The sequence below is a fragment of the Zalophus californianus genome, chromosome 9 (genome assembly GCF_009762305.2).
Source record: "Zalophus californianus isolate mZalCal1 chromosome 9, mZalCal1.pri.v2, whole genome shotgun sequence".
NCBI lineage: Eukaryota > Metazoa > Chordata > Mammalia > Carnivora > Otariidae > Zalophus > Zalophus californianus.
Window position 1 is genome coordinate 12,979,053 of NC_045603.1, and position 10,100 is coordinate 12,989,152.

The following is a 10,100-nucleotide window of genomic DNA, read 5'->3' on the forward strand; positions in this document are numbered from 1 at the left end:
GAGAGAGTGCTGGTAGAGACCAAGACTTTGGGAGATGGAAGGACTGAGATACTTAGTCACTATGGCAACGATAGAGATCTCAGAGATGTCATGTGGGCAGGTTGCATCTGGTGGCACTAGAGAGAATATATAGAGAAAAGGATACATTGCAAGACTTGAATGTCCTTGAGAGGGCACAGGGGTAAAATTAGAAGGCCCCTATGGTCATTTTGAATGAGTCTCTTATGTCCATGAATAGCTGCTGGTGGTCAAACTCAGGGCCAGATTATAAGGGCTATGGATTTGCAGAGCCAACAGCTGCTGTGTCTCTTATGCTAAAGCAAGGGACTGGAGGACAGAATGAGGCCCTAAGACATGGGATGGGGATTTTGGATGTACATAGCTGCAACTGAGAGCTCCCCTTGAATGTTCCTTGTTGTCCCTGTCTTCGGGGAAGACTTCCCAGGCATAATTCCTTTTATTACCTTCACCCTGGGAACTGTTGGATTCTCAGGACCTACCTGCACAATCTCATTGCTTCCAGGCTTGGGGTGACAGTCAGGGTCCTCTTCAGAGAGGTACAAGGCCTGCTCCAAAGGGATGGAGCCTATTGTTGTAGTTTAAGTTTTAGGGTGGATTATTACCCAGCAAACTAATACAAATAACAAAGCATTTGCAGCCATTTTTACCAGATCTATATGACCTGCTAGATTTGCAGTGTCTTGCTCACTTTTTTCAACAAAAGTCTGGAGATTATGGGAGTTGATTCCAAGAGTAATAGATCAAGGGCATTACAATATATGATTAAATCAGAAGAAATTTGTCAATGAGGGACATTCCTTTAAGATTTGAGATTGACGAATTGATGTAAATGACAGAGAATGACAGTAACTGTCTACTGGATTGGGCAATCAAATGTGGATTCAATAGCACCCTCTAGCATCTTTTCCTTGAATTGCAAAGAACTGAATCCTGCCAATAATCTGAATGAGTTTAGAATTGGATTCTTCTCCGTAATTTCCATATAAGAGCCCAGCCCAGGCGACATCTTGACTTTGAACTTGTAAGACCCCAAGTGGAGAACCTTCACCTTCCTCTTCTGTAGGCTTAGTTGGTTACTTCCACTTCTGAAACAGAGGCCACTGTTGAATTCTGATTTGGCACTTTTCTTTGGGGGACGAGTCATCTACCTTAATGTAGGTAGATTCCATTATATTTCTTTCATTGTGGAGGAAGTAGCAATTTATCTTCAAAGGAATGTGTGTGTGCATGTGGATAGATGATCGATCGATCGATCGATCGATAGATAATTCTAAATATAAACTGATCTTCCCTGCTTGCAAGGCTTCTGTCAGCACTACCAGTCATGGGCTTATGAATGTTTTATCTATTGCCATGGTGTCCCACACTTAATGCCTCTGCCTCTGACAAAGAAACCTATTTTATGATGAAAGAAGCACATCACTACACTTACATCCATTAATTTCCAACACTGAAGAGAAGCTGGTTTCATAAACTGATGGAATGCCTTTGAAGCTCTTATGGTGCCAGCTGAAAGACAACGCTCTAGGAAATGAAAACTTCTAGGGTATAGTATGTGCCTTAAATCAGCTGCCTGTGTATTGTGTAGTCTCCTTCCTGTAAGGGAATGGAAGTGAAACCATACTTAAGGAATTTTCACTTCCTTTCCCAACAACCTTACCCTTAAAATGTTTGGAGGTCCTTGTGTCCAAGGGAGGAATGTTACTACCAGGAAACACGGACATGGTTCTGTTAAATACGAAGTTGAGAATTTTCCTAGACATTTTGGGCTCCTTATGCTACTGAACCAACAGGCACAAAAGGTGTCACTGTAAAGATTGAATCCTGATCACCAATGAGAATGTTGTGTGCTGCCTTATCCATCATGATGGTAGCTCACGATAGGCCATCTGTTGTATTATTTATCTATTGCTGTGGAGAAAATCATACTGAATCTTGGTGACTTAAAACAACAGGCATTTATTGGCTGAATCTTAGGCTTCTAGGTCTCTCACAAGGCTGCAATCAAGGCATCTGTCAGGGTCGCATCTCATCTGAAGGCTCCGCTGGGAAAGGATCTGCTTTCAAGTTTACTCACATGGTTGTCAGCAGAATTCAGTTCTGCAATAGCTATTGGACTAGGGGCTTCCATTCCTCAGTTCCTTGGCTGTAGACTGGAGGCTACCCTCAGATCCTCTCCATAGGGTCCCTCATAGCACATCAGCATGCTTCATTAGAACAAATATGCCAGAAGAGTGAGAAAAAGGGAGGGAGGAAGACAGGGAGAGAGATCAAAATCCTGAATAATCTAATCTCAGCATGCCTTGTGCTGCATTCAATACATTAGAATCAAGTCCCCAAGTCTAGCCCACAGTCACACACTTAGGGGGAGAGGTTTATACAAGGGTGTGAACACCAGGAGGTAGAGATCATAGGGGGCCATTTTAGAAGGCTGAAAGCCTCCAGGCAACTTATTTTATGATAAAGGAATTGAAGCAATAAGCTTATGCCCATTGTGTCACCCGGGAAGACTAAATTGAAGACCAATCTAGGAGCCAAGGAAATTATCTGGGTCCTTCTTAGTACTTCCTTGCCCAGTAGTCCTGATCAGTGGAAAACTGTTACTGTTCAGTAGATACTACACTTGATCTTAGCCAAAAGGCCAAGAAGCGATGTTACTGTTCAGTAGAGAAAGATGATCAATTACTAAAAGTCTAAAGAAGTGAGGGTTTCCCCACCAGGTAAAAAGATAAGGAGATGTTTTGTAGATAGTAATTTGAACACGGTAGAAGGAAGCTATGGTTATCAATCCATGCTTGTGACTGGTGACAGAAGTGTGAACTGTAGCTGCTAAATTTTAGGTGAATTAATTATTCCCTTGCCTTCTTTCCCCCCTGCCCCACTACCTTATATGAAGAAGTGTTAATAGTTTAGGTTTAAGGTGGTGAATGACTGAATTGATATTATCACGTGATGTTATAATGGCTGGGAAAATGTTGTGTGTTCCACCTGTTAGGGACAGGAATTTTCCATCCAAATGATAAAAGTGAATGCAAATGGACAAAGGGGGAGTGGATTATGTTGGATGTTCTTCATTTGCTCTCCCAGGTGCACTCCCTACACTTCCATGGCTCTTCTGTGCCCAGAGAGACTGATCTCTAAGGATTGTTGGGTTCCTGTGAGATTCAGACAATGAGAGTCATTGACAGAAGACTGGAGGGGGAAGGGGGAAAGGCTTGAGTATTTATTTCCTTGTGTCTCTTCTGGGTTACAGTTTGGCAATAGGTGCTTTCTTCTAATGAAAACCACAGTTCCAGCTGGGAGGCCATGACCTCTAAGAACCACAGCTCTCTTCATTCTGAGAGCAGCCTCTTCCCTTGCCCCTCTGGTGTAGGGGAGGTAAAAATTTTCACTGTTGCAGGCCCCAGAGTACTTTACTGTCCCTTGTGGGTTTTTCTCTTTCTGCCTGGGCTTTTATAAATAGTCTCTTCTTCAAACTCCATCCTTTTGTTTGAACCATCTGTTTCACGTTGGGGCCATGATTTTCATGAACAACTTTGCTTTCCTTTTCTATTCAGAAAATATACACAATTTAAGTTTTTGCTCATGAATTATTTAGTATAGTTTATTATAAAACTTGTTTTGTGTTTCACAAAGGATGTTCAGCAAACACTCTTTGAATGGAATGCATGAGTTGTGACCCGAAATCTAACAGGATCATCCTTTTCATAAGGACAAAAGCTAAGGAACCTTCAGATATAACAAGTCACTGCCAGAGTCCAGAAGGATTTATGTGACTGGCCAGAGTTCATTCAATGAATTAGAGAGCTCAAGTCATAGGACGCATAGTCCTGCATTTTCCTCAAAAGGGAAGCTAGCCAAAGTTTGCCCTCTACAGAGAGAGGAGAGAAGGAGGGAGAGAGCATGGTGGATAAGGACCTTCTCTGGTGAAAAGCCTGAGAAGGTTAAACACAACCTTCTGCAAGTAACACCTGCCCAAGGCTGTCCCTGAACTTCTACTCTGGTTCCTCTGAGAGTCATCACACCTGGACCTCCAGTGACTAGAATCTCACAAGTGGGTTATTTCACTTCCTGTCTGCCAAACTCAGTGTCCATCAGAACATCTCAGAGAGGACTAGTTAGGCTTGCAGAATGCCTCTGACTATTTTAAAGACTTGACTTTCAGTTGACTTCAAAGCAACATATTTGGCTAAATGCTATCTTTGGCTTTAAGAAGCTGGCATGAGTTGGCCCAGCGAGGCACTGTTTAGCTTTCTTCAAGTAGAGAGAGCCCTGGACCACAGTGAGCACCAGATTTCTTGAACCTTGTTCTGAAGTCCCTTCAAGACTTGTACCCTGACCCTTGGAAATACTTGCCGAAATATGGGTCTCAAAGTTTCCAACTGTCTACATGTTTCTCTTTTTTAATCTTCTCCAGAAAGATAGTCCCTGGAGCTCTTTGTTTATTTTCAGCTATCTTTGGCCGTTCTCTGAGTTCTCTAGGATTTGATGATGCCTTTCTGATTGATATCTATTGATGAACCATTTAAAGTGAGATTGATAGAAATTTATAGAACGTGAAAAGAGCTTGTGTTATGATATATTAGGAAAGAACTGTACAATGTCATATATACAGCATTGAGCTCAACCTCTTAAAATATACTCAGGAAATATAACAGCATATAGGCCTTTGGGATGTGAGAAATGGAGTTACTTTTTATATGTATTAGAAATAATTTTTATAAGGGGTATGTATTGCATGTATAGTGTAAATATTAACTTTATTTAAAATAGGCTTAGGGTCACCATTTGCAATTGCAGAGTTTGTCCAGGGCTCCAGGCATCTGGCTGAAGGTCTCAGCTGGGGCTGAAACTCAGACCACGCTTGGCCATGGCATGGAGGTACACCTGTTCAGGGTCCCACTTCTCTAACATTTATCTGCCCGGAGGAGGCATCATTTCCAATCCCTGTGGAGTCTTTAGAAAGAACAGTGACATCTCAGAATACGAAGCTGGTGAGTAAGCTGATTAGCCTCATAATGGTGAGGTTGGAGTCCTAAGTAATTTCTTTAAATGGGACAATAGTATTTTACATGTTTCCCATCCTCTGACATCATTTAGAAGCCCAGAACAACTGTTGTGTAATTGTGCTTTGTTTGTTCCAAATAGAGCTGAATGATTCAAATCCAATCTCCTGTGCTAGGAGGACACGCCAAACTCAGTGGCAACTTTGCAGCCTAAAGTTTGATTTCGGTGAAATGTGGTAGGTGTCTTGGATCATTCAGCATTAAGACTCTCCGAGTAAGTGTTGTTCTCACAGGGAAGCTGGGCTGATTCTATCTGGTGCAAATTAATCAAAAGTTTCTTAGCCCAGGTTTTGCAAATTGAGTTCTGCCAGATGTTAACGTGACTTATAGCCACACATCCATACATATATGATGGAATGATGATTTGTCCTAAAGTTTACATAAAAGAATACTAAATTAGGTGCTTCCTATTTTCTCAGAGGCCTCATAGGCCAAGAACAACACAATAGTCTGTGGGGGGTCCCCTATGCTGAAGAGATGTGCTTCCAAGGATGTGAACACATCACTGCTTACATTGCTTCCCCAAACCCCTTCTACCTCAGTAACAGGAGAGGTGAGTGTGGATGAAGAACTTTGGAGAGATTAAAAAGTAAACACTTGTCAGAGAAAGAACTGCCAGGGAGCTGTGAGTCCCTATTTCCCTCTTCACCAGTGGAGTGGGGGGTGCTTCCCCCACAACTCCAGCCAAGCAAGGAAAACTTCAAGAAGGCATTTCAAGAACTTGACTTGTGTTCCCTGGGGTTGAGGAGTTCAGAGCCTGGCATCTGATTCACACTCGAAAATTCTGGAAATGAAAGCTGGGATAGATACCTCTCCAGTTGGCCTGAGAGCAAGAACAGCTGCTCTGGGAAGGGTCTGACTTCTAGGGTTTTGTGGCACAAGAATGCATGCATATTTTTGGAGAGTCAAATGTGGACCCCTAGGAAGGGCATGTGGCATCAATTCACAAGACAGACTCTTCCCACAAAAGGCTGTCTGCAGGGGTAGAGAGGGAAGTAGAACTGGAGAGTGCGCCAGGAGAGACCAGGGAGCCAAGGGGAAAGTCATCAAGGGACCAGATCCAGTGATCCAGGGAGTTTACAAAGAACCAGCAAAGACGCTGGAAGAAAGGAAGAGTTGCTTCTAGACAACAGTCTTATCCATAAGGTTCTAACATGAAATGCAAACAGGGCTTGTCAGAATTTCTCACAACTGTAGGAGTCTTGGGTAGTAGCTGGTGAGTGGTGGGGGAAGGCAGCATAAAGAGGGAAAATACACAACAAAGAGCTATACTTCCCTTTTGCATCTCAGCTTCTCTGCCTAACGTTGACCCGAACAGGGGAAAGAGAAAGATTTTAATTTGTCTGGAGTTTGGAGTTTCGATATTTCACTGGATAATATATTTTTTAATACCGGGGCAAAGGCTACTTGTTCAATAACCTAGTTATAAAACTAGGAGATCTTCCTGAGCTTTCTTCACAGACAAGGAGGAATAAGTCAAGAGAGGGGTTCAAAGGGAAAGTGGTGTGAAAGAACGCAGTGAGTTTCTGTTCATGTCTTACCAAGTTCAGCTCAATTGATTGGCTGGTTATGGATGTCTAATTACGATATCTTGGTTATTGATCCCACCTGCTGATAAGAGCAGCCTGGACTCATGCTTCCTTTATAACAATATTATAGAAGGAGCACCCACCATCTCACTTGCTGGATATGATTTCACATCAAAGTGCCCCCTCCATCATTTCTGAGGTTTTTTTCCTGTGGAATTTTATTTTATTTTTAAAGATTTATTTATTTGTTTATTTATTTATTTGACAGAGAGAGACACAGTGAGAGAGGGAACACAAGCAGGGGGAGTGGGAGAGGGAGAAGCAGGCTTCCCGAGGAGCAGGAAGCCTGATGCGGGGCTCGATCCCAGGACCCTGGGATCATGACCTGAGCTGAAGGCAGATGCTTAATGACTGAGCCACCCAGGCGGCCCCCCTCTTTTTTTAAAGATTGTGGAATTTTAATCCTTACATGGAAGAGTACATTTTTTCTGGCCCCCATATTCCAATTTTCTTGTTGCAACTTGCTGTCCCTCCTGTTGTTGGTTCTTATGACAAACAGCTAGTTTCTGCTGGTTCCATGGGACAGACCCTGGTGACTCCTCCCTGGCTCCCGTGACAAGGCACTGCCTTCCTCATGTCCACAGTATCAACGTTGTGTGCTCAGATGGCTACTTGGAGTAGAAAAATCCAATCTTCCCCTTGAAATAGGAGGTCTTATAGCTGCTGTCTATTTCAGGAACTAGCCATTTCTCTGTGCTCCTGGTGCTGACATTGCCACCAATTGAGAGCTCCTGCAAAATCAGAATTTTCAGTGGTGCCACTTATGCTTAGCTGTCTCATGTCCTGAGACCTCTCACCTCAGCCACCTGGACCACTCCAGCTCTTTCCACATGTTGCCACTACTCCCAGCCTCAGGGAGGACGGAGTCTCTTTCTTCTCTATTCCAAAGCCACTCCATTTCCTGACCCCAGATTAACTACTTCTCCAAGATGACTGGCAAGGCGATTGTTAATTTCCTTTAGGAAAGTGCCCTATCACCAACCACAGTGTGTAATTTTGGCCCCAGCAACCTAGCAAGACAATAACAAAATTTACTTTTTCTAGGGTTAAGATTATCTATACTTCCTTTTATGTAATTGCCTTAATCATTATGTGATAAACTATCTTTATAATGTATTGTAGTATGTAATAACCACACCAGTTGACCACCACATTAATATCATCTTTATTAAGTATATTTCCTAGAATTTCAACACACTTTTATGGTAATGTGCAAATTGCATTGCATAGTAAATATTTCCATGATTCCAACTCATTCCCTGTGGATGTATGGCAAAAAGAAGGAAACTTTGAACCAATGTGGAGTCTCATGTCTGAATTAAACAAAAACTCAGAACACAATCCCAAGTGAAGACAAACAATTGCCCTTTATAATGCATGAGCCACTGTTGGCATTCCATCAATGTATAAAAGTTGTGACAGCTTGCAAAGTATCAAATAGTTCAAGAAATACTGTATTAGCAGATGAGTGGTGGCTGGTTAAGTAGGAGGAAGGTGGGGGCTGGTCAGGTTTTTCAAAATCATGTGTCCATTGTGCTAAGGTCTCAGTGGAAAGAAGATGAACAATCGGAGTTTGTTTAGCAGTTAAGAGTGTGGGAGTTTTAGAAGGTGCCACAAAAGATTATCATTTATCTTGCTGCCCAGGAGGTATGGACAGAGCTCCAGCGACCTGCAGGGAAGGAGTTATGTTTGTCTTTCGGCCTGGAGACTCTCGTCAATTATGGGTTCTATAAAGGTAAACTGGGTGCCCTGCTGGGGAGAAGGTGAAAGGTCCGTAGGGATTTCTCTCTGTGCTCCTTCTTATTAGTGAGGATAAAGCAGTCCCTGAGTGGGTGGGAGACACAATCCAACAAAGCAATCAAAAAACAAAAGCAAAACAAACAAACAAACAAGAAAAGGATTCAGGGAGGCGGAAGAAGGATTAAAACCATCATCGTACTAATGAATTGTTGAACACTACGACAAAAACTTATGATGTACTATATGTTGGCTAACTAAACATAATGAAAAAAGAAAACACCTGCCAAAAAATAAATAAAACCATTTTCGCGAGGCTGGCTGGAAGAAGAATGCAGTGTAGAAGAGCAAGGGAAGGGACAGGCTTTGAAGCAGGAGGGCTGGCAGTTCTGGGGCTCTGCCGGCCAAAGGGAAAGTTGTATCTTCTGCAAAAGCTTCCCCAACTCATGCTTGGAAAGCAGGTTCAAGGAGGCTTGTGACTCCAGGGGTGGTCTGGAAGTATGCTGAGCTGCATGAGGTGTCTGCATACAGAGCCGACATGCCTGATCTGGAGGGGAGCTGACTTCCTGCGCTGACGTGCCCATCTGCCCAGATGTATCAGACCCAGTGATCATCACCCACTTCCTCCAGGCTGTGTGGATGAAACGGATCTAGCCGTAAGCAGCTTGAAACTTGCCTGGTGGTATTAATAGTTTAATGTCTGGGGAAGAAGACTGAAGGCCCTCAAGATGCAGATATTGACATTTCTTCTTTCTGCCACGAAAGGGTGATCATTTAGAGGAGAAGGGAAGGTGTGTGGAGGGAACCTGGTAGAAAATTTCAAAGAAATAGGTCATGGCCTTCTAGACTGTGTGTTGAGATACCGGAATAATGAGTGTGCTACCGCTAGAGGCTACTGGAAAGAAAGGGTCTTGTTAAAAGTGAACTTCTCCCCTGATCAAGAGGGCTTTCAACTGAAATTTGAGAGGGATGTAGGAAGGACCCAGATAAAGAGGTGTGTCAGGAGACCGTGGAGGATGAAGGGCACGATCTAGAACAGCTATCCCCAAATGTAGGAGCTTCAGTTCTACACGAAGTTAATTGTTGTTTGGCCAAAAAGTGTTTTGTGAGGAAGGGAGAGTGGGAATCCTCAGGTTACACCCTAATCAAGTTTCTCTAGGGAAGGGCAGCCCACACCACATGCATGGTGACTTTCAGAGGGAGCTAGAGAGAAAAGTGTCCCATAACTTCTTTGAGCACAGAATATGTTTTTTTCTTTCTCATTGATACTTCTTAATGTTTTATAAAAAAAAAAAAGGTGATGATCCATGGCACCCCATTTGGGAAACATTGATCTGGAGGGATGTAGCAGTTCTATAAAATTCTCTTCATCTTCTTCCACAAGGAGTAGATCAGTTGGCATTTAATAGATTTTAATAAATAAAGTCCTATTCTCTGCCAGAGTTAGGAACAGATCGAAGGTGAACAGCTACGCCAGAAGGAAGAACACCCAGGAGTCCCTTTGTTACTAATCAGAGCTGGGCAGACAATATGGCTTAAGGTCTTGTATCATGTGGCACTATGGGCTGAAATGTATCCCCCAAAATTCATATGTGGAAGCCCTACCCCCCCAGTGTGATGGCATTTGGAGATGATGCCTTTGGGAGCTAACTAGGCAACCCTATGTTGGGGTTAGTGCCCTTCTAAG

The 10,100-nt window shown here is 43.0% G+C and overlaps 1 pseudogene; it reads right to left on the reverse strand.

The window, feature by feature from the left end:
- Positions 1–2,605: 2,605 nt before the first annotated feature.
- On the reverse strand, positions 2,606–2,674 carry LOC113923308 (annotated as a pseudogene).
- Between the last annotated feature and the right edge of the window lie 7,426 nt (positions 2,675–10,100).